Genomic DNA, 25,801 nt, shown 5'->3' with positions numbered 1-25,801 from the left:
ATACATGTTCATTCCACTAAGAGAGGGGTTACAAGTGATCCTAGTCTAATAATTTTACGTCTTCACTCAGGTGATTATTCGGGAGTGATATGTCTGCATGATTGTAAAAATCCTACTAGGTTCGGCCAGGACAGTGTGGCTGTTTGCTAGCTGAGATCTAGAATGCTCCAATTCCGAGTTTGTCTTCTTCACTTCTTCAATTTGATTTTCGAGGGTGTCAAGAAGAGTTGCTTGCTCAGCCTTGAGAACAACCAATTGTTCCTCTAGGTTTTGGATTTCAGCGGTCACCACTATAATTCTTTCTTTTGTTAATGAACCATCATTCATCAACTTGTCTACCTGAGCAGATGTACTTGATTCCTTCTCCTGGAAACATCTTACATGATTGGCTTGTCTTTCTGCTCTCTTATGTTGGTCCCGAAGAACCCTCAGATTTTCAAAGAAAGAGAGGAATGAATCATGTTGGGTTTTTTACAGTTGGCCGACTTTGAAAAGCTCACTCGTAACCGTTTCCAGATCATAAAGGGCCTTAAGGCTAAATGAAGCGGAGAAATCCTTCCTTGCCTATTCTTGGAAAACTCGCTTCTGCTCTGGAAAACCTGAAGGTGAAGAATGCTTTTAAGATTTCAGCCTTGTCTCGAGCTGCTCGAATTTTTCAAATAGTTCGGGCAACTTAGCAGTTTTTGAAGCTAGAGAAGCAGGAGGGGGACTTCGTACTCCACTTTCCTCTAATGAAGTAGCGCCTACTGATGAGGTAGTTTTTAGCTCTCTGGCCTTCTCCATTCCAAGATGAACAATCTTGGCATTCCCAATAGTTAAATGAGGTCGGGGGAGCTTTGGTTTACGAACCAAGCGAGGAGGAGAAGTTTCTTCAAGAACTAGCTGTAAAGATCAAAAGAAGATCAGATTGTTAAATATACAGTTTAAAATGAAGGGAAGTTTGGGGAGGAAGAAATATACCTGACTAAGCCTTGGAGTCTCACAAGGAAGAGTACCAATTCCTGGTTGAGGAGAAGACTCCCTACCACTGACAGGGGAAGAAGAAACTGCACCTGAACCTTCACCAATACCCTGGAAGTGTCCAGGAAGGGCAGCAATGGTTAGTAAGCAGATGGTAAGAGAAGAACAAGAAGGAAATATCTCCTTACCAGAGTTCGACCCTGAGGAGATGAAGGAAGTTCATCAAGAGTAACTGTCGGGCAGGCAAACACCTGCAAAGTAGTTGCTTCTGAAGTCACAGGAATCTCAGGAACTATGGGTTCATCACTTGTTCTTGTTGACATTGATGGATTTTGTATTGAAGAAGGCTGAGGAAGAGGTAAATAGAAGTTAATATCAAAACAATGTACGGGAAATCACTGTGAGGATGGTTACTCACCAAATTACTGTCCTCATCCACGAAGTGCAACATTACCCCCGTGGATGGATCAAATTGAGAAGATGAAGTTGCCTCCAGGACAGAAGGAGAAATCAAAGGAGAATCTTGACTAGGCAAGGGGGCAGATACCCTGACCTGGTTGAAGTCAGAAGAAAGAAAAGATCAAGCATTACCCTTAGAAATCATAAAGTTACCTAAGGTTTGAGAAATAGAGTATACCTTCGAAGGATCAACCCAAGGGGGGGAGAGGTTTGTCTCTTGAGCAAGTGGTGAAGAGACCTCGGGCGGATGAAGCTTTTTGTTTCTTGCAGCCTGACTCAAGTAAACCGTGCTCAGGGTTTTTGTGAAAACAGGAAAGATTATGCAGACATACAAGTAGATTATACCTCAAGTTCTTTAAGGGTTAGGTTTCTCAATTCTTCAGCCTTTTTATACATTGCAGCTCCTAAGGGTTCATCCTTGGAGGCGATGGTTGGTTTCTTTGATGCTTGAGGTCCTGTGTTCAAACATAGGTAACTAGATAAAGAAGAAAGGTAGCGGCCTAACAAGAAGGAACACGACTCACTTGAAGATTTTTGCTTCTTTCTGCCCGCCTCAACAACTGGAGCAGGTGGGTCTGAAGACTTGATAGTTTGGACGGTTCTGGTTCTCTTACTCTTTCTAGTAGGGGTAGGAATTCGTCGTTTAGTCTTGGGTGGGGATGCAGGATCAGAATCTGAGTTTTCAATCATAACTGCTTTCTTTCGCTTAGACACTTGGATGATGGCTACAGACGCTTCTTTTTCAGCTCCTGAATCTTTTGAAACGTCCCCACTTTCTCCAGCTTCTCGCCTTTCAGCCTCTGCAGTAGCTCCATGAAGAATTGCTGCATTAGCTGAGTCATCCTCGGATTCAGTAGGTATTGATTCAACATCCACTTGGGCTGCAGGATTAAGAAAGGAAAAAGTTAAAAAGGTTTAAGAGAAGGATTATGGAATCAAGATAAGAAAAGGATACCTATCAGAAGAACCCGATTCTTCTTTTGAATCATCTCATTCCAATTTTCAAGTTCGCCCGAGCTAGGGTATGATTTAAGAGAAAGTTGATCGAACAGGCGATCATGAGTCTCTCTCAAGTCTCCTCCATATTTCTTGGTCCATTTGTCTTCCCACCAAGAAGAGAAGAGTGAAGTGCATTCAAAATTAAGGAGGATGGACTTTCGGGCAGCTTGACTCATGACTTTAAGACTGTGTCGGACAACTCTAAAGGTCACTTCAGATGGAGATACTAAACGAAAAGAAGTGCCACAGTGAACAGAGTCAAAAAACGGGATGAGGATGGTTTGCATGAAACCTAATTGCCTGCTACAAAAGTTAGGGTGATACACCTCCAACCCTCGATCGTATCGATGGCCCCGGACTCCCCAAGTCATATCTCTCGATTGGATGCAACTAATAAATTTTTCCCTACAAGAAGAGGTGGCATCTTCCCTAGGAGCATCTTGAAAGGCCTGATCGGAGAACCAAGGATATCTTCTCAAGACTGATGCACCCCATTCCAGGTCTGATTGAGTCCTACAAACCTTGAAGAAATAAAAGCAGGCAAAGGTGGAGTGATCAGTAGGAGCAGCTTCAGCTAGGATTCGGGCAGGGGCTACACCTTTCGGGAACTCTAAGTTGGCAGCCCGAAACTCTGGAAAATACCATTAGAGCCATGTTTGTATCATCCATATGGGTCCATTCAGGTTAGTCTTAAATGGCTCACCTTGAGTCATTTCGAAGAGAAGGTGGTAAAGATGAGAAAGAAAGAATGGACCTGTTGCCACATCATTGAAGTTATGAAGAGCTTCCACCAAGGCGATCCATTCAACCTTTACCCCTTTAGATTTGTTGGGGAAGATATGTTTATTGAGCCAGTATAAAAGGAAATACATATGCTCTTGATCTCTATCAGTACGGGAAGAACCTGCTCCAAAGTTTTCTTTTACAAAAGGGATGAATCCTTTAAACGAGGTCCCGTAACTCTTGAAGGTTGCAGAGTTATATTTCAGGGAGAGGAAAGATATGGATGAACCTGAGCTTTCAGTAATTGAGGGGAGAGCCCAGTCTTGAGTAACGTCTACTATCCTGCCCGACGGCTTTAGCCCGAAGACTTGAGCCATATCAAGAATAGTCGGAGACATGGGACCCATGCGAAAGTCAAAAGTATTGGTGCTCGAATTTCAGAAAAGAAGAGAGGAAGCAAGCAATTCGGGCTTGGGAATAATGGTGGTTTTTGAGAGCATTATCAACTCATAAATGCCATTATTCATCCATTTTTTCTTAAATATTGGCTCTAGTTCATCAATCCATTGGGCCCAAGCCGGATCATTCATCAATAGAAAACCTCGGCGATATGACGATCACTTAGATGAGGAAATGCCTAACTTAGCAAAGTAGGTATTTGGAGAAAACCAGTTATCCTTGGGCATATTATCCTCTATCACTGCAGGGACCCGAGAAATCCATGCAGGACCCAACGATTGTACTCTATGTACTTCAAAGAAAAGCTCAGAAAACAAACCTGCTCGAGGGCGATGCAGGCCGTTGAGTAAACGGCGCAAGGTGGCGATACCTTCGCCAGATTCGTATGATAAGTGGATTTGGCTGGATCTTGAAGCCATTTGATGAAGTTTGGAAATGAAACGACAAGGAAGAAACGACTGAAGGGTTAGGAAGTTTTCGATTACGGAAATAAGAAGAATGTAGGAGATTCAAAAGTGATGGGATTAACCGAAGAAAGGCGGTGATTGCTTTTAAAAAGTGTGCAAATCCCGAGGATGAAAGACGTGGGTACTAATAGAGACCTATTCAATCAATATTGGCGCCTGGAATTCCAAGTCTGAATATTGATTGAAGGGGGCACTGTTTGGGTTGAAATTTAAACTTTGGGCTTAGACAGGAGTTGGCCCAAAAAGAGAAGGAAAAGCCCGAAGCTCAGCCCAGACCTAAAAAGCAGAAAGGACCTTTCTCGACTAGGTGTAGATCATTTGCACCACCACTTGCTCACCTACCTAAGGGCCAAGTGGTATAAACCAGCCAGCTAATCATCCCAAAAGTACTTTATGATGGCAGTACAAGTAAATAGCTGATGAGTCACTATCCTTCAAACTGCATTCGGGCAAGATTATTGCTACAGGAGGCCAAGCCAAGGTGGCTATAAAAGGAGAAAGAGAAGTCAGAATCAGGGACACTCAAACAAACATACAAAAGTACAAACTTTGCTCAAAGCCAGATTTACCTTCAAAACGAAGCTGTAGTCAGCCCAAGCCTTCATCCCTTTCGGGACAACCCTTTGTAATAGCTCTGCTACCCTGTTCAACGCCTGCTGTAGTATCGATTTTCTTTCTGCAAACTCACCTCCCGACCTCTTTTCTAAGCTTTCAAACCTTCTGTTAACCTACAAAGATAGGAAGTTGCAAGACGATCAGCCTTGCCCGACAAGGTTAAACCTTACCCGACCTTAATTTTTTTTGTCTTTTTCATTCATTAGCCTAGCAATATGTTGTATACTTCAAGTTGTATCCAAGTTATTTCTAGTAATATGGCTATTAAAAGACTCTCTCAGCACTTGAATCCGATTTGAATATGTCTTCACAGTTCAAGCCAGATCTAAGTTCTAAGCCCTCGGGCATATAAGATTTGATCACCCTAAAAAGTCTTTGGCCTCAAGGCATAAAAAAGAACCTGATGTGGACTTAACCCATCCACGACAAGCTTTGATAAATAAGAAGTCCGTAGTTACTTGGGGCGCAAGTAATCGACCTGCCACTTGGTTTTATTTCTGTTATATTATGATGACCATATAACGTTCGAGTACGGGATGAATTCTGATGGGAAGCCTCAAGGCCTATTCAAGGCCCCACAAAGGCACCTATTTGGATTCATCATATTTCTCGAGCAAGAATGTTCGAGTACGGGATAAATTCTGATGGGAAGCCTCAAGGCCTATTCAAGGCCCCACAAAGGCACCTATTTGGATTCATCCTATTTCTCGGGCAAGAACATTGAGTACAGAAGGAATTCTGATGGGAAGCCTCAAGGCCTATTCAAGGCCCCACAAAGGCACCTATTTGGATTCATTCTGCTCTTTGAGCTCAGGTAATAAGAAGTATGATGGTTATAAGACCCATATAACCAACAAAAGGAACCTTATGTGTTTGAGTACTAAGTTAGTTATTTATGGGAAGCCTCAAGGCCTACATCTAAGGCCCCACAAAGGCACTTGTCAATAACTAACATAGTCTCTCGAATATATATATAATTAAAACTCAAACATCTGTTCTACATCTGCCATGCTGAAGATGGTAGTGGCACGCCTGAGCAATTCAAAGTTAATCTTGATCGTGAGCCTCAAGGCCTACACCTAAGGCCTCATAAAGGCACCTTTCAAAGTTAACTCTGTCATTCTCTTTCAGCCTTGCCCGACAAGCCTTGCCCGACAGGCTTTGCCCGACAAGCCCGCCAGCAAAGCAGAAGCCCGACAGAAAGCATCAACCGGCGCCAACCTCTCGGGGAGTTGTGTGCTCGTCAGCCAGGAAGCATTCCCCACGAAAATTCCCGCCACGAACAACTACTTATGAAACTCTCAGCTCTCCTACAAGATCTGAATGAATCATTAAAGAATCAGACATGATCTTTTTCTTTTTTTATAGATACTCCAGTGAAAAGAAGTAACAAAGATTAAGGCAGAAGAATTAGAACAAGACAGATGAAAAGAGGTTAACAGAGTTTTTTAATTGAGAAACGAAATTAGGATCTTGGATTTAATAAGTAAGATATAATGCAGCAGATATAGAACATGGCCCATTCAAAGAATCGAACGTTTCTACCTAGCCATTGATCCTTATGTTCCATAATTCACTTTTGGAACCCTATACATAAGGAGGTGGAAGAACAACACTCTTTAGGAGTGGAACCCTCCAGGAACATACTCATCATCACTATCATAATACGGATGTGGCCAAAGAGCTTTGAGTATCATTGCCAATAACAAAGACAACCCCTACAAAAGAAGACAACGAACGTTCAACATAAAGAGGACATAAAAAAGATGTAAAGGAATGGCCATGATCTGCAAACCAGGTAGCCCTTTTAAGATTTGATTATATCACACACTAGACTGCTGTAGGAAAGAGGATAAAGTGAGTTTTGAAAGGTGCCTTTGTAGGGCCATAAGTGTAGGCCTTGAGGCTTATAATCAAAACTAACCAAGTGCTAGGCGTGCCACTGCTATCTCAGTGTAGCAGATGTAGAACAAGTGTGTTTTAGTCGATTACTTGCGCCCCAAGTTACTCGGACTTCTTGTTATCAAATGATTGTTGTGGATGGGTTAAGTCCACATTTAGTTATTTTTCTTGCCTTGTGACCAAGGACTTTTAGTTCATAGTTTTGTATGTTTGTGGGAGGGGAGTCCAGATCCCTTTAAGTCATCTACTTAGTTCTTGATTGGTTTTAAATAAAGGCATGTTCATTAAGGTGACCAAATCTAGGCACAAATGAGACTTTTAAAGTAGAAAAACTGATGGATATGACTTGAATACATGCTGGAGAATACATTAAGCAGTACATCTATTAACTTACAAAACAAACAAAGAGCTTTGAGCAAGATTTCACCTTGTCGGGCAAGGTTAAACTTCTTGTAATCACTTCTTTTTGGAGTTTATAGGGTTTATATGCTATGAAATGATGGATGGTAAACAAGTTTTCACGAGGGAATCGATACTATGCCACTATGGGTGATAACAAAGCTTCTAAACTAGATAAAAGATGGCTTTTGTGGGGATTGATCCTGAAAAGGATTGAGATCTGGGCTGATTACAGCTTTTGGATGCAAATCTGGCTTGAGAGCAGAGTTTGTATGTTTGTTGGTTTGATTGGTTGAATGTCCTTGTCTCTGGGGCCTTCTCCTCATTTTATAGGTAGATTACCCCGACTATTGTAGCTTTGCTCTTGCCCGAAAATAATTGAAAGGTAGTGAGTCATCAGCTTTTTACTTGTATTGTCATTGAAAAGTGTTTTTTGGCTAATTGTGGGCTAGTCCCCATCACTTGACATTTAAATCATAGGCACATGGCCTATGCTTTAATGAGAATGCGCCAATTTATCCTGGGCTTGATGCTGGGCTTCGGTCAATCATTCCTTTAATTGGTGGCTTTGGGCTCCCAAACACTTGCAGCCCAAATTTCAAATATTAACCCAAACAGTGCCCCCTTTAATCATTGTTGAGGCTGCAATCCTAGGCGCTAATAATGATTAAATCGTTGTCTCACATTAGGCAACCGTCACACACTTCTACTTGGAATGTGTGCCATTTTATAGCAATTGTTGGTTATCACGACCTTTGCACTAACCCATGAACTTCACCGTTAATTACCTACTCCTCTATATAATCCCCACTTAATCTCTTTAGCAAAGCACCTTTAACCAATTTGAGCCCTTTGAATTTCCAAAACTCCTTAGAATTCCTGGAGTTCAAATTTTTCAGAAATCCTTTTTGTTCTTCAACTCTTCCTTCTTGGCTCCGAATTTCTTCCTATATTCTCCTCAAGATTATCCAATGGTACTTACAGTTACCTGGATTCAATCTCCTTAAGAGACTGGTGAGGGGATTTCCACCATGCACCATTTTCTTAACGTCTTTCATCACTCTCGGGCAGGCCTGCACACTTGACCCTTCCTGAAGGAGGGATAAGTGCACTCATTAGGATATGCATGGACTTCTCAGTTATTAGCTTCTTCATCATCTTCAGAAAAATGCATTATATCCAACTTCAGTTTCAGGACTTCTATGGCATTATGGGGGAGCCGAGCACCGGTAGATTTTACATGTGGATACAAAGATAACCTTCCTCATACTAATATCCACAAGCCTAGACTTCCCCATAGCTTCTGCTCCCTTGATTCATTCATCATCATAGGTGTATGCCTCAGGATCAACTACCATGACAATGTCAAAGACTTTGGTAGGTGATGCGAAAATTATCTTAACACACAAATTTAACCCTCTTTTGACAACTATAGTATAAGTATAAGTAGGGATCGTTTTGGACCGGGGATTAGGAGGGCTTGCTAATAACCTCTAAACTAACTCAAAAACATAAAACTAAACTTAAAAATACTTAACAAGACTCACAAGACTCAAAGCAAACTTAAAATACTCAAACCAACTTAGAATAACTAAATAAACTTAAACTAGACACTAGAAATGACTTTGGACAAAAATTGACTTTTACTTGAATCAAAACATTTAAAAACAAAAATTAAAACAGATTCTAACTAATTAGACACACTAAAGTAAAGGGGGATTGAGTTTTGGACGAAGTTGAAACAAACAAACAAGTATGAAAAACTAGACAGATTGTAAAACAAATTTGAGAAATAAGATGATGGATGGGATAGCTAGAGGCTTTTTGTCCACACATGACATGTATGCAAATAATTTGATTTCCAGTTACTACTTCATTGAATTATGAACGACAATGCTCCAAATTAACCGTGACATCACTAGTTAACTCTCAGATTTTCCTTGTTTTATTGGATTGGATGACATCATTCGACAACCCAAAACATTCTTCTAAAGTTCCCTACATGACATCATAATAGAGATACAATCAAAGATCATTACGTTTAATGAAAATCATAAGCATTGACAAAGCACTTGCAACTATGACATCATGTCACTCATGCTAGGAATTGAACTTAACGCGATCGTTTATAAGCGACCTTCACTACATGTGAATATAAGTTTGTAACGATTATGTGAAACTTCTTTATATTCTAGCAACGGATTTATGCATGCCAATTAAGTGTCGACCCTTAATTAACAAATACAAATAAGTTATGAATCAAATAGTTAAGCCAATTGCATTCACGATTCAAGAGTTCATAACTGGAATTTATCAAATTATATTGCACACATAATCATGGCTTTGAAATCACCCCTGGCCAAGAGGGGTTTAGCTATTCATATTTACAACAAAACGAAAGGAAATGAATTTAAACATTAGAAACAAAAGAAAGAAAACACCAAAATGCTCCAACGATCCAAGTTGGACAGCAAGCACGTCCAAGCACTTTCCTTCCCTTCCTTTGCTACGGCACAATGTGTTGGTGAGTGTTTGAAGGTTTGTTTGTATGGAGGAATGGATGTGAAGATGAATGGATGTGTTTGGATGAAGGTTGTGTTGAAATTGGAGTGAATGATCTAACCCAGTATGAGCTAAATTTATGTTACACACACTTTCTTTTATAGAGGAAGTGCATGGCAATGGAGGGGAACATGGAGTGGTGTAGCAATTGAGTGCAATGATTCAATGTAATGATGCATGAAATCTGAAATGATGGAGGGAACAAGGAATGGTGTAGCAATTGAGTGCAATAAGTGGTGTTTGAAATGATTCAAAGGTGAAAGTGAAGTGATGATGCAAAACATGGGGGTAAAATGGAGTGGTGTTGCAATTGAGTGCAATGATTCAATGTAATGATGCATGAATTTGCAATGATGGAGGGAACAAGGAATGGTGTAGCAATTGAGTGCAATGAGTGGTGTTTGAAATGATTCAAAAGTGAAAGTGAAATGATGATGCAAAGCATGGGGGTAAAATGGAGTGGTGTTGCAGCTAGGGAACATGAATGATTGTGCACATGGTAGAGAAAGGAAAGGGAGGTGGAATGATGCAACAAATGAGTCAATGGAGGGAACATGGATGATGATGCACGGCATAGGAATCCAAAGGGAGTACAATGGTGGTGCACGACAATGATGGAAATGTGAATGGTGGAGTGACACCCCCCTTTGTGGCTGAGCTCTTTGTCTTTTTTGCATTAATTCTTCTTTCTCTTTAACACATTCCTAGCCTCTTTAGTCTTCAATTTCGTCCATCCACCTTGCTCCATGCATGTGCTATTCATTCTAAGCCCAAAACTACTCCAAAATGCACCAAAATGCATCTTATTGCTTCATAAGGCCTATGGACCTACAAACATACGAAAATAACTTAAAATACATAATTAACTAAGAAATAACAACATAAAAGCATGCGAACAAGCTAACTCAGTCGCATAAATGTGCTCCTATCTGTAGGACTTATGGCTGTAAGCTTTTTATTGATTCGAACGTCGAGCTCATACATGCAAGTGGCAATGGCCGTCAGTAACCACTTAGCATGATCTTTCGCCAATCAGCTTGATTAGAAGTTTGAAGAGGTCAAGAGAGTAAATGTTGAAATTTTAAGATGCTGAAGCATAGTTAGTTAATAGTAACATTCTAGGATAGCTACCCTAGTCAAAGATGTAGAACTATTGAACTGATTTCTGATCTAACTTTAACATTTAATGAAATGAAACTGATTTCTTTAATCCATATGCATTTCTCTTGAACTTAACGGTAAAGGGTAAACAAGCCAACTTTGAACCTCTCGCAATGTTTACACTTCTTCAAGTAGCAATCCCTAACATCCCATAAGGTTGGGTGATACTTCTTTAAAAACTTAGCATTAATTGGATGCTTTTGCGAACTTCCTTCCAAATCTGCCAAATAATATCCCCCTTTGTCTAGTACTTGGTTGATAATGAAATGACCCTCCCAAGTTGGACTCCACTTCCCAAAGCCTTTAACTTGAGCCCCCAAAGGCAGAATGGCCTTCCATACTAACTTTCATTTCTCGAAATTCTTCAACTTCACCTTCTTCTTGTATGCTCGGGCAACAACTTTCTTTCTCTCTTGAATTATATATAGAGCTTCAATTCGGGCAACATCCAGATCTTCAACACTTTGACACATAGCCTGAATATAATCTTCACTATGCAACCCAAATTGATTTTGAATCCTAATAGAACTCACATTTATCTCCACGGGAAACACAACATCTTGCCCGAAAGTTAAGGCATAATGAGTAGTTCTAGTTCTTGCCCTTTAGGAGGTTCTGTAAACCCATAAAGTGTCTCCTAACTTCTCATGCCACTTTTCTAGACTATCTGCCACCATCCTCGTAATAATGTTCACCAAGACTTTGTTGCTAGCTTCTGCTTGACCATTTGACTGAGGGTAGTAAGGACTAGATTGGATCATCTTAATCTTGAACTTACTTACAAATTCTTCTACTTCTTTTGAAATAAAAGACAGTTCGCGGTCTGTAACAATTGTCTTGGGCACCCTATATCTATGTAAGATCTTGGTTTCAATGAATTTCTTGACCGCAGTTGAGGTTATAGTATTCATTGCTAAAGCTTCTACCCATTTGGTGAAGTAGTCCGTTGCCACAATTATGAACTTGTGCCCTTTGCTAGAAGTTGGATGAATTTTCCCTCTGAAGTCCATCGCCCATCCTCTGAAGGGCCAAGGTTTGACCATGGGGTTTAAGGGTACTAAGGGAACGTGTTGGAAAAGACCATGTCTTTGGCATTCTTCACACCCTCGGGCATAAGCTTTGCAATTTTTCTCCATCTCGAGCCAGAAATAACCATATCTCCTAAGTATACCCGACAGTTTCTTACACGACACAAAAATAACGGATTTCGGGTCAACACGATAACTAATCGGGTCATTATCGGGTGGATTCTTAACGGGTATACATGCGGGTAACACGTGGGTAACCCGTTAAGAAAATTAAATTATAAGTTTAAAGTTTAATTACTAAAAATTTATTATAAAATACAATAGCAACATTGTATATATTGGTATATTCTATATTAAATATATATTTTTGTATTATTATCCTATATAAGTTAAAAAAAATAAGTTTTATTCATTTATTTATTTTTATTATGAGAGTTTCTTATTATCATTAGTAGGATAAATTTTACTTAACATGTTGTTGTCCAAAATTAAAATTAACTAGTATAGTATTAGTATAGGCAATAAGACATCCCTACAAGTATGAAAAATTTGAAAGAATATATAAACACTCGTGATTCATCATTCCTCCACGAGTAGACAATGGTTACACTTACATTATCGTTTAGATTCTTAAAACCCTCCAAACCGTCATGAATGGTGGTGTTTTTTATTTGAGTGTAAAAGTAATAAAATTAATAATAATTTTTGTAGAAGTGTAAGAAATGTAAAAAAAAAAAAAAGAAATATACAATCACTCGTAGTGACAAGCTTTATAACTTTTGTGAAGAGGTCAACTTCGAAATCCGACAATATAATCCATAAACCTTAAATTTGTATTTAACTGTCGATTGTCGTTTAGGCTTTATTCTTTATATTGAATTTCATTTTTAAAATTTTCTTTTTTGAAAACATGATCTTCTGGGGGATGTAGGAAGATGAACGGTTCGGATATTTGATATTACATCCCGATATGTACGGTTAATTGAAATATGAGTCGATGTTATATAGTTTGTAGAGACTTTATAAACACCAAGCAATATTTTCACTAACAGTAACACTCTAAACATAATATCAACGATCCAAACCATTCATCTTCCTATATCCACTAATAGATGATGTTTTCAAAAAAGAAAATCTGAAAAAAAAAATTTGGTGAGAAAAATGAAGCATAAATGTAAACAACAATTGACGGTTAAATTTTGATCTATGATTTATGTGATTATAGTGGCATATTTCAAAGTTAAGCCCTTCGCAAAAGTTGTAAAACTTGTCATTACGAGTGTTTATATATTTTTTTCTATATTTTTCACACTTCTACATTAATTAAAAAACTATTAAAGACTTTACTTAAACAATAGCCATAGGATAAATGAGAAGAGAGTGCTAATGTAGAAAGCCTCACTGAAAATATCATCAATATAACTCTTGAAGACAATATATCAAGCCAAAGTTTCAATACCGTTTCCCATGGTGATTGATGAAAATTGAAGAGTTTGATTGTAAGAAAATGTGCAAGGTTCCAAACCTTGAAACATATCTCCCATAATTTTGCAAATCTTTTGAACATTTGATATTTTGTAATGTTCTAATGTTTTTATTTTTTGTATTTTTATTATGCTCTTATTTTGGGTATGTAAATATGTAATACTTGAAAGACAAATGCGTTTTTGTGTTTTGAATGTGATAATATGGTATGTATATACTTATTTAGTATGTTTTTCATTTGATTATTTATTGGTTTAAAATATATTTTCCTTAACGGTTAACGGGTAACGGGTCGGGTCATATTACCTGTTAATATTATCAGGTCAATTTCGGGTCGGGTTATTTTACCCTGTTTATTTTAATGGGTGTTACACGACACAACCCGTTAAGATATCGGGTATGACACGAAAACGACACGAACACGAGAAACATGACACGAATGCTAGGTATACTCCTAAGTAGCCACCTCATTTTGCTTCCCGCCTGATGTGCTTCACAGATCCCTTCATGTACTTCGGCCATTACCCTCATTGATTCCTCTTGGCCTAAGCATTTCAACATTAACCCATATGGAGTATTTCTTAGTAGATTTTCTTCCCACAAAACGTACTTAGTTGCTTGTTGTCTATTCTTCTTACTTGTGGGGAAGGAAGGATCTGTTAAATACTGAAGAATAGGTGTCCTCCAATCTTCAACCTTCATTTCTTCAGACATCACATCTAAGATGTATCCCCTTTCAAAGATAGAATGGGGATTTCTTTTCTAAACCTCTATATCTCCTTCATACTTTCTTTCTTGGATTTGCGCTCCAGAAGCCATTGTGTCATCTCATTGGCGATTGCATTCAATCCTCTGGGGATATGGTTGATTGATATCTCAGTGCCCCAATAGCTTAATAGTTGTGTAAATGCTAAATAGTAACCTGCCATGGTGATGTGTCTGCACTTGTACTTTCCATTTAGTTGATTGATCACCAACTCTGAATCACCAAATACTTCAACTTCAGTTGCCCCTAACTTTATCAAGATCTCCAGGCCAATTATCAGTGCCTCATACTCTACTCGATTGTTGGTAGTCTCTTGATAGTGTAGGAGGAATTAATAATAATGGTGAGCACCCTTAGGATCAATGATAACAATCCTGGCTCCTGTGGCAGTTTGCGTGCAAGAACCATCAAAATACAGTTTCTAAGGAATGATCCAAAGACTAGCTATTCTTCTTATCTCTTGCTGGATCCATTCTTCTTTGCCAGAGAAGGTTTTGCTCAATGGGATCCACACACTGGCTACCTCCACAGTCCCCGGGACATTGATAATCTCATCTTGGGATTCTTGGTGCTCAGCCAAGAAGTCTACAATTGCTTGCCCCTTGATCGTTCTTTAAGGCACATACTGAAAGATGAACTCTGAAAGTGCTAAAATCCACTTTCCAATCCTTCCAGTTAACATTGGTTTTGACATCATATATTTGATTACGTCAGTCCTGGCAATAATGTGGATGTGGCAAGTTAACATGTAATGCCTTAACTTGCATGCCGTGAAGTATAGAGCTAGGCACAACCTCTCCACTGGTGTATATCTCATCTCTACTTCAGTAAGGATTCTATTGAGGTAGTAGATTGCTTGTTCTTTCCTGCCTTCATTGTTCTTAGCCAACAAGCTTCCCATTGATTTTTCAGAGGCAGAAATAAAAAGTTTTAAAGGCTTCCCTCTTTGAGATGGCATAAGCATTGGTGGAGAGGTCAAGTAAGCCTTTATGCTGTCAAAAGCCTCTTGATGTGGTGGGCCCCACTCAAATTCTTCTTTGTCTTTCAATTTTAGCAAAGGAGTTAATAGCTGAATCTTGCCCGCCAAGTTAGCGATGAATCTCCTTAAGAAGTTGATCTTTCCTAGTAGCCTCTGTAATTGTAGTTTATTGGTGGGAGGAGGTGATTCCATGATTGCCCGAGCTTTGTTCTTGTCAACCTCTACACCCCTTTGATGAACAAGGAATCCCAAGAAGTTGCCCGATCTTACTCCAAAAGCACATTTCTTTGGATTCATTTTTAGCTTATGGATCTTCATTCTTGTTAAGGCTTGTTTGAGATTTACCAAGTGTTGCTCTTCGGTCTTAGATTTTACCATGATGTCATCAATGTATACTTCCATGTTATGGCCAATCAAGTCATTAAAAATGGCGTTCATCGCCCTTTGATTAGGGGTGGTTCGGGTCGGGATCCCGAACCGAAACTCCTTTCCCAAATCCCAAACCAAAACATTTCGGGATGGGATTTTATATCCCGAAACCGAACCGTAAATGTGCATTTCCCGAAATTCGGGATTCCCGAAAGTGTTTCGGGATTTTCGGGATACTTCGGGATTGGGCCTTGAAGCCCAAAATGTTGGGCTTTTAAGATTGCAGCCAGCCACTGCCCAAAAAAAAAAAAATTAAGGTTACAGTCACTGCCCAGCCCACCTGTTTCAATTTCACCACAAATATCACAATACCACATGTTTCAATTTTCATATAAAGGAAGCAACTAACAAGTCTATCTACCAAACTATTTAATTAAAAGTGCATGCAACAAAAATGAAATAAGTTAAGTTTTACAAACCAAACTTCCAAATTGTCTACCAAACTAGTTAATTAAAAGTGCATGCAACCAAAATGAAATAAGTTAGGTTTTACAAACCAAACTCCAAATGAATTTAGATTAAGTTACAATCCAAAAGGAAAACATAGTTTATATTATAAACACTTTCGGGAAGATCTGAGCTAAAAACAAACTGCCATTAGCTTGAAACAAACTGCCATTAAGTATCACAAACTGCCATTAGCTAAAACCCTGCAATTCCAAACAAAACCAACCTGAATTACATGAACCCATAAACCAAAATAAATGAAGTAACAAGTCACTGTGGAAACTTATCAAATACCTTGCGGGCAATTAAGAACAAAGCAAATGGAATAGTAACATATCACTGAGGAAATTTATCAAACAACTCACAGGCAATCACAACAATCCATGGACAGAGAAAACCAAACGAACAAAACGATAAGAAAACACTGAGGAAATTTATCAAACACCTCGCAGGAAATGTGGACACTCCATGGACACATAAAACCAAACAACCGAAACGATAACAATACACTCAGGAAATTTATCAAACACCTTGCAAGAAATCACAATTCTCTATAGACACCTATAACAAAACACTATGAAACTTTATCAAACACCTTCCAAGCAATCACAATTCTCCATTGACACATTTAACAAAACAAAAGAAATAATAGCAGGGCATCAGAAATATCATCGAACACCTTACAGGCAATCATAATTCCACACGAAAATAAAACAAAACTCAATAAACAAATCAAAGATCAGGAAATTAGACAAACACCTTACAGGCAATCACAAATAACTGGTGGGATTCAAACGAAGAAGAAGACGAAGACGAACCTGGACTTCAGCCGGGAGAGCAAGTGCGAGAGGATAGCGTTTGGAGAGGACCACGACCGAGCGTGAGAGGGCACTACGTCTGGAGAGGAAGGAGACAGCGAGAGGGTTCGCTCTGACTAACTGTGTGAGTCTGTGAGAGAGGGACTGTGAGCGAGAGAGCAAGAGTGAGTCTGAGAGAGAAAGAACACCTACCTAACAAATGACCTAACCTAACTCAATGGACGGTTGGATTTGATTTTAACAAATCCAACGGTTCAATTAATTTCTAATTAAAAATTAAAAATAAATAAATAAATATATATATATAATAATCAGTTCGGTTCGGGATTACCGAAAGCTTTCAAAGCTGTGGCCGAATCCCAACCCGAAACTTTCGGGACGGGTTCGGTTTCGGGTACCGAAGGTTTCGGGAAATTCGGTTCGGGATTTTTTCGAGAAAATTTCGGGACGGGATCGGGACAGTTCGAGATTTTCGGGAAAAAATTCCACCCCTACCTTTGATAGGTCGCTCCAACATTTTTTTAGTTCGAATGGCATTACCAAGTATTCATATGCTCCAACATGACCTGGGCATCTAAAAGCTGTTTTGTGTATATCTTCTTTAGCCATTTTTATTTGATTATAAATGGAAGTCCCATCCATGAAAAATAAGACTTTGTGTTTGGAAATTGCATCTATGGATAAATCAACCATGGGCATTGGATACTCATCTTTAGGCGTGGCTTCATTAATGTTTTTATAGTTAACACAACATCGGACTGCCTTAGTTATGCTTTTAATACAGGTACAATGTTGGCCAACCACTCAATATACTTGGCAGGCCTAATAAATCCAGCCTTTTAATTTCTTCCTTAACCTTTTCCTCAATCTCCTTTGACATCCTCCATGGTGCTTGCTTGACAGGTTTATACCCTTCATTAATAGGCATTCTGTGTTCTACTGAGGCTGAATATAAACTTGGCATTTCAGTGTAATGCCAAGCAAAACAGTCTTTAAACTCATGCAGAAGGCTGACTATCTTTGCCCGATCCTTAGTTTCTAATAAGCCACTGATCTGGATAGGCCTTAGATCTTCCTTAATTCCCAAATCAATGGTTTCTAAGGGGTTTTGTACGTCTGGTGGTGGCTTGTTAGGTTTTACACACAAGAATACAACTAACTCTAGACTCTCGGGCAAGTCTTCTAGCCTGTTTAGGTCATATATACATTCAGCCATCTGTATGGCTGCTTCCAACTATTTTCCAAAAAATAATTCTCCACTCTGGCTGCTTGAGGCTTCCTCCTAGTGCTTCTTAGCCAAGCTCTCCCTTTCTTGCTTCCTCTCTCTTACATACACCAACAATTTTTTGATTAAGGACCTGATTGCAACTACCTGGTCCTTCCTTCTTTGTTCTGACATTACTGGTGTTGGGGAGTTTGGACAATATGGGGTCGGTCCCATTCTTCCCTTGTAAGGAACAACCCTTGTTTGGTGGCATCATAGTTTCTGTTACTAAGTAGTCAGTTTGCTTGGTGGCAGATTGATCATGCTCGACTGATATTTTCCCGCCTCTTCAACCCTAAACCTTATGGCAGATAAAACATATGTCATGTTTACGTGGAAGTTGCTAGGTCCAGATAAGTCATTCTTGCCCTCAATATGGTTCATGAACTCATCTAACCAGGCTTGCGCTTCTTATGGAAGCATTAGCTCAGACACCCTTTCTTCTAGGGTTATGCCAATAATGGCACGAGCAACCCCTTTTCAAGTGAGATAGTTCCAAAGCATATTGGTTCTGGGCTCCATCTTGGGGTTGACATCATTACCATGTCCTCTTGAGCTTTCCTCAAGATTCTATATTTCCCAGGATAAGGGTTCTACGACACATGGTCTGCTTCCCCTTCGGTCTTGCTATTAGCATTCTCCACCTCCTTCTTGGTTCTCCAATAGAGTTGATTCCTTCCTTTATTGGGTACCTTCTCAAACTTTAAATTCTCAGAGGTTTTTAAGGCAGTGGGGACCTTTAATGAGTTCATGTGGGCTTTATGTTGCCTTTGGACTCTTCTAATCATGGAAGTTCCAATTTCCTTAACGGGTTTCCCATCTTTTCTGACCACATACCATTTCTGCTCGAGTCGGGCATGATTCTTCTTTGTAACTGGATTCACGGTTCTCCCCTTTACTTTGACATATCCACCAACATAGCTTGGTTGGGGTGGCCGCACATCCACCCATCTTAGCACCTTGGCCTCTATGTCCTCTACCTCTTCAGAAGCTTCATAATTGCTGAACACTTCTGACAAGCCCTTTGGTTGAGAATCTCCTCTCAACCTTTGGAAAACATTCTTAGATGTCTCTCTTTCAGTTGCCCGTATAACATTTTTGCTGGCCTCTTGTTCTTCTTTTTCTCTTCTCTTGATCAGCTCTTGATCAATAATGGCTTCTGACGTTGGGAGTTCCAGCTCACACTCACACTGGCATCTACTACACAATACTACTCCTTTGATTATGGTCGCCTTAGGTTTCTCGGGCAACTTGATGGCTTCCTTAGTTGGCCTGTCAATTTGCCTCCGTTCTGTTTTCACCTCCTAGGTAACTTTTCCTTTCCCCTTCTCAGCCCACATCAAGTTGATCATGTTTATTGGGACTTCTGGGAAGGGGTCAGTGTCAATCATCATGTTGGCCTGTGGTTTCTCCAGCAACAACTTTCGCTTTACTATAAGGTCTTGTATCCAATCCCTGAACTGGACACAGTTGGTTATTGAGTGATTGAAAATGTAATGCAACTTGTAATACTTTTTCCCTTTCAGTTCTTCAGGCTTGGGTAGCTTTTTGGAGCTGTCGGGCATGATGACTCTTGCCCGAACCAGCTCCTCATAGATCTATGCGGCCTTGGTTAAGTCAAAGGAATAACTCTGGTACTTGGTGGGGTTTTATAGTGACAAATCCACCATCATTCGTGACCACCTTCTGGTCCTTAACTAGCTGTACTATCCCTTTTACAGTCAACTGTTTGAAGGGGGTAGTCATCTCTGCCGCGCACATGTCCATTCTCTCTCCTTCATGACCATTATTCTCTTCTGGTTCTCCTTTAAACTCCAGTTGGTGAAGGCAACTTTGCTTTTATAGAAATGAGGCACCTTAGATGAGTGTTTTACTTGTTGCTCCTCAAACAACAGTTTCTCATACTTGGTGGCTGCAATTACCAACTCCTATAGCTCATTAAACTGCACGCCATAAAACTTCTTTCTCAAAGGTAATCTCAACGCCTTCTGAGTGATAGATATGAGCTGTGCATGGTTTATAGGGAACTGGCACCTCATCCTCGTCCTCTTGAACCTCACCATGAAGTATTCTGTAGAATCATGCTCGTACTGCTTCACCTCCATAAGATCATTGATAGACATTTTAGGCTCGACCTTATAAAACTGCTTATGAAGGCCATCTCCGTTTGCCCCCAGTTGGTAATGGAATTAGGGGGTAACAAGGAATATCACTAAGATGCTAAGCCCACCAAAGAGTTCTTAAACAATCTTAACTTGTAGTTGGGATTGTCTTTAAATGCTACACAGTGATTAGAGAACTTGAAAATGTGATCTTTGGAAAACACATTGCCATCATCTCCACTGAATGTTGGGAATGCAAGCATCTTGAAGTTGACTGGAAAAGGGTTATGTTCGTCCATGTGCTCAGGATAAGGCTTCTGATAAGTGATCTTCAACAGCGGGCAAGCTTGTGGTTGAGCATTCTAGGCCACCATCCTCCCCAACTGGGATAACTTATCCCTGAGCTGTTGGTGAGCTGTATTATCAGGAAGAGTATAAGAATGTTCCCATTTCGGGCTACCATTATTGCCCGAGAACGTCTCTTTTCTTGGCTCAGGCTTTCTCCACCTGGCATCTTCTCCTTTACTGGCCAATGGTGGGGGCCTATAAGGAAGAGGCTTGTATGGCGTGGTAGGTCTGCCTTTTCCACTGGATTCCTCGATCAACTGGGGCATCCCATACTTCGTTCTTTCTTGCCCGCTCTACCCTCTACTATTAAATGGAAATAGTGAGGGGTCGGGCAACTCCGCTTCTAGGATTTCCTCTAACCCTGGCCCACTGGTGCCAGATTCGTCATTGTTTTTATTTTTACCATTCTTCTCCTCAAGCAAAGGAAAGAATGGAATAACCAGTTCTTTTTTCGGACTGGCTTCCCTTTGTTACTCCTCCGGCATGACCATTTTTTGGAGTGAAATACTCCATATCTAGTCTTCTTTGTAAACTCCCTGTTAAAGAACATAGTATGTTGACTTCTCCCCTAGTTTCCAAGGAAATCTTCTCCATACTCCTTAACACTTACACCATGGTGGCTTGCACGTCCTCATTGGTTACCATTCCCCCCGACGTTTCAGATGAGGTCTGGCTTCTCAAAATAGTTGGTCCTTGTAAAAAGGGAACATTCTCTAGGCGGTCTGCCACGTTTGATTTTGGTAGAGATTGAGGTAGCTTGTACTCTGTGTTCCACCTGAAGGTTTTCTCCTTCCTTTTTCTTCTTGGCATACAAGACTAATGTGATCCCACCGGGCGTGCCAAAACTATATTTGGGCGAAGATTTCTCTGAATAGGGCTTATTGGCTCTCAGCACAACTCCCCAAGGGATTGACACTTTGGATGTGTAGTCGGGCTTTTGCTTCTGATGTATTGTAAGAAGAGGATAGAGTTAGTTTTGAAAGATACCTTTGTAGGGCCTTAGGTGTAGGCCTTAAGGTTCACAATCAAAACTAACCAAGTGATAGGCGTGCCACTACTATCTCAGTATAGCAGATGTAGAACAAATGTGTTTTAGTCGATTACTTGCGCCTCAAGTTACTCGGACTTCTTGCTATCAAAGGATTGTCGTGGATGGGTTAAGTCCACATTTAGTTCTTTTTCTTGCCTTGTGACCAAGGACTTTCTGTTCATAGTCTTATATGTTCGAGGGAGGGGAGTCCATATCCCATTAAGTCATCTACTCAGTTCTTGATTGGTTTTAAATAAAGGCATGTTCATTAAGGTGACCAGATCTAGGCTATGAGACTCTTAAAGTAGAAAAACAGATGGATATGACTTGAATACATGCTGGAGAATACATTAAGCAGTACATCTATTAACTTACAAAACAAACAAAGAGCTTTGAGCAACATTTCACCTTGTCGGGCAAGGTTAAACGTTTTGCAATCACTTCTTTTTTGAATTTACAGGGTTTATATGCTAAGAAATGATGGATGGTAAACAAGTTTACACGAGGGAATCAATACTACGCCACTAGGGGTGATAGCAGAGCTTCTAAACTAGACAAAAGATGGCTTTTGTGGGGAATGATCCTGAAAAGGATTGAGATCTGGGTTGATTACAGCTTTTGGATGCAAATCTGGCTTGAGAGTAGAATTTGTATGTTTGTTTGTTTGATTAGTTGAGTGTCCTTGTCTCTGGGGCATCCTCCTCCTTTTATAGGCAGATTAGCCTTACTGCTGTAGCTTTGTTCTTGCCCGAAAGCAATTGAAGGGTAGTCAGTTATCATAGGCACATGGCCTATGCATTAAAGAGAATGGGCCAATTTGTCTCTGGGCCTGATACTGGGCTTCGAGCAAGCCTTCCTTTAATTGGTGGCTTTGGGCTCCCACACACTTGCAGCCCAAAGTTCAAATATTAACCCAAACACCATGGAGGATTGTAGAGTTGAATTTCCAATCCTGTGTCCGTAGGCAACATCAACTACTAGGTTCTGGTTCTTCAACAAGCTCACAGCACAAAACTTGATTCATGGTCTCCATTTTTGGGAAAGGAGAGAGAAATGTGAGGAAACTGTTGTCTTATGTGTATTTTAACTTTCAATTGGTATTTACGGTTTAGTAACGAACAAACCTTTGAATACATAGTGCCGAGCACATGACAAGTTTTGACGGAAAATATAGCACATCCCACGGCAGGAGCCATTTTAACACACAAACTGAAAGTCAAGAACTAGAAAGGGGGAGCTGTAAAAGTCCAAGTACTTTTTGGAAAAACTAGGCTAATTATTGCAAGTTGTTACAACATTCCTAAATTTATCACTCTCCTCTAAATTTTTCTTTACTTGTATCAATAATCTAATAGTCATTCATATTAACAAAATATATGCAACGAAATCGGGTTTTTGACATGAGTGAGTGATAAACCAAAGAAGAATTACATGCACTCACAACTCAAAATGAATTTTGGAACTATTTTAACTAGATTAATATAAACAGTCCTCAAAAAGAAATTTTGAGAGGGAGCAAGCGCCCCCAAGGCCTATGTGTTATTTGCCACTGGAGACAGTGGCGAAGCTACGTGAGGGCGAGGAGTGGCGGCCGCCCCTCCCCTAGCCAGAAATCAAGCCCAGGAGTGGTGGTTCCGCCCCTCCGGTCTCGTCGAATGTGATGAAATTCCGTATGGTTTTCGGCCTTTTGGATGTCCCTGCTCTATCCCAGCACAGGCTGATCGCGTGCTCTCTTATTTTCCACAAAAAAAAAACATAGGCCAAAGAAAGGAGGAACGAAGATCTGCATTTTGCAGTTTCTGGAGAAAGGAAAATAAGTTATGGAACTCTGGTTCTAACGAAGAAGAAGAGAAAGGAAGAAGAGAGAGATCCCACCCCATGTGACCTTTCTTAATTACAATTTGTTTTTTTTTTTTAAATATTGGCCAATCAATTGGCACCACCTAACCTGCTTTGTTTTATTTTTTAATTATTGTCAGATTTTTATTTGACCACTTTTTTAATATTTTTTAAGCCATTTGTTTGACACTATTATTTATCTTAAAATTCATTATAAATTTATACGAGCTTCAAAAAATAATTTGTAAAATATTATGAACTCCTCATTATTTTATTTCTTTCTCTTCCCATCAAATTCAACAAAGTAATAAAGAAAATTTGTCAATATTTTTATATATTATATGTTTTATAATAAATATTTTTTGGATATTATAAGCTATATAATAAATAGACAATTATTTATACGGTATATAATAAATTTATTCAAATTTGCCTACGCCCTCGTCTAAGTGTAAAGTCATGTCCATCGCCTGATTAGAGCTTAGCATCTTTTAAAACTTTGCTAATTATACAATTAAGTAATAGGACAATACAACGAGAAACGGTGCTAGATCATCCTTCAAATAATATTGTTGTTCAAACTCTCCTTCGACTATTTTGAATAGTCCAAATCCTCTTTTGAATATTTCGCCCCTCCTCCAGAGAATTCCTGGCTTCGCCACTGACTGGAGACATGGGTCGAAGTTTCAGGGGCATTGGTGTGGATTTACCCTGAAATATATTTAAAACAGTCGACTGTTTCTGCAGCTTCTACTAGTTCTGATTAGACATTAAGTGAGACTCATTGAACATTTAACTTTTAATTTCCTCAAACAAGCATGCACAAACATGCAGTACACAAAAAGAAAGTTGAGAGAGACCTGTACACACGCGATTGACAAGCCAATCCATTTGCAGATATCAAGGTTCGACCTTACAAATTCTTTGAATTGATCAAATCTCCCAGTTGGATCAACTGGAAAGTCCTGGCCACAAGTAAAAAATTATCAGCATTATAACCAAATCGTTAATATGCTTCTCTCTAAGTCATTAACCCATTAAATAAAAATAACTACACTGTTCTTCAATATACCTCTTCCCAGTCACGGTTTAAAAATATGTCAGCAGTCACTCCAGCTTCAAGCATGAAGAGTAAGAAGACAAACACCATGTACTGTAAGCAATTAAGGTAAAACACAAACAAGTTTGTCAAATATACTTAAAAATAACAGAGTTAAAAAATAAAAGAAAGTGAAGCCCCATTGAACTGTACCCATTTCTATAAATGTTTTATAAATATCAACACCTAAAACAAAAGGAATCTAAATGATCTGAAAAGATATGGCAAATATGGAGCTGACAATTTAGTTTAAAATACATCAACTTCCACAGAGAGATCAGCAATGCAATACAGCAACCTTCCACTTCTCTTCTGACTTTTTAAGATCAATACAGGACAACTATAAACTGAGCCATAAAAAATACTGTGTGGACCTCATATGTGCAATAAAAAGCACAATTTCATTTTGCTGAGCAGTTAGACCTAATGTCTATTACATGAAATAAAAAAACAGAAAAATAATTGAAACCAATTATCCTAATCTAAATATAAATCACCACAGTAACCAACTTATAAAACTTAGAAAAACATAAAATAATAAATAATAAGGCTTCATAAATTGCCAACTGAATCCTTAACCTTGCAGTAGGCATAAGAGTGTAAGACAAACAAAATCAAATCTCATACTAATAGTAATATGCACAAACATCTGACAGTGAACCCAACTGCTACTGTTAAAGTTAATTAAGAATAAGGCAATTTGGTGGGGAATGTGGCATTATTGACCCCAAATAACTGAAAAGCTAAATAAAGATATTTGAAACAAAAGGATACCAAGTAAAGGCAACAACCATTTGCAGTGGCGGCGGCGATATGACCTGAGCATGTGGTCACAAGCAGAGTGATCCCAAGGCCAAGAAAAGTGTGTATGAACCTGCAATTCATGCCAAAAAATAAAATAAAAGAAGTTCTAAATCAGTTCTGAGAAAAGGATTGTATTTTTACATAAAATATACAATGCTGAGGACAAGACCAAAATTACTTCGAACAAAAAAAGAATTAACTGACATAAAACCCAATTCACACCAAAACCAACTGCTACAGATGACTAAATGACTAAGGAAGAACCAAATTTATTTGAAAGCACTTCATTTTTTACTTTCCATATGTCTTCATAAGATTAAAGCAGAGAAGAGATATCTCAGGCCTCTTTTCCATTTGTGCTTGTGCATTGCAAACGAACCCAAACCTGGTCTTATAACAAATTGGTTATAAAACACAAGTATTTACCATTGCAAGTATCATAAAGCTTTTCTCCCTCTCCTTGCCAAAAAGGGAGAAGGTGACAAATAGTAAAGTATTACAAGCTTTTTGTTGTTTTTGTCACGAATGCATTGGAGTTGGAGTGGAGATTGTCAAGGAGAGCAAATTTGAGTTGCTTTGTTCCATAGCAAATGTGAGGAAGCAAAGTTTATGGTTTTTCGGGTGTCAAGAGGGGACAAGTCCACTGGAGGTGAATGT

General features: G+C 39.3%; 1 pseudogene; it reads right to left on the bottom strand.

Annotated features, from left to right (window-relative positions):
* Positions 1 to 6,269: 6,269 nt before the first annotated feature.
* On the bottom strand, positions 6,270 to 25,241 carry LOC126633951 (tetraspanin-19-like; annotated as a pseudogene).
* Between the last annotated feature and the right edge of the window lie 560 nt (positions 25,242 to 25,801).

This window comes from Malus sylvestris, chromosome 9 (assembly GCF_916048215.2).
Source record: "Malus sylvestris chromosome 9, drMalSylv7.2, whole genome shotgun sequence".
NCBI classification, from domain to species: Eukaryota; Viridiplantae; Streptophyta; class Magnoliopsida; order Rosales; family Rosaceae; genus Malus; species Malus sylvestris.
Note: the sequence above shows the minus strand (reverse complement) of the source record. Positions and strands in the feature narration are given on the sequence as shown.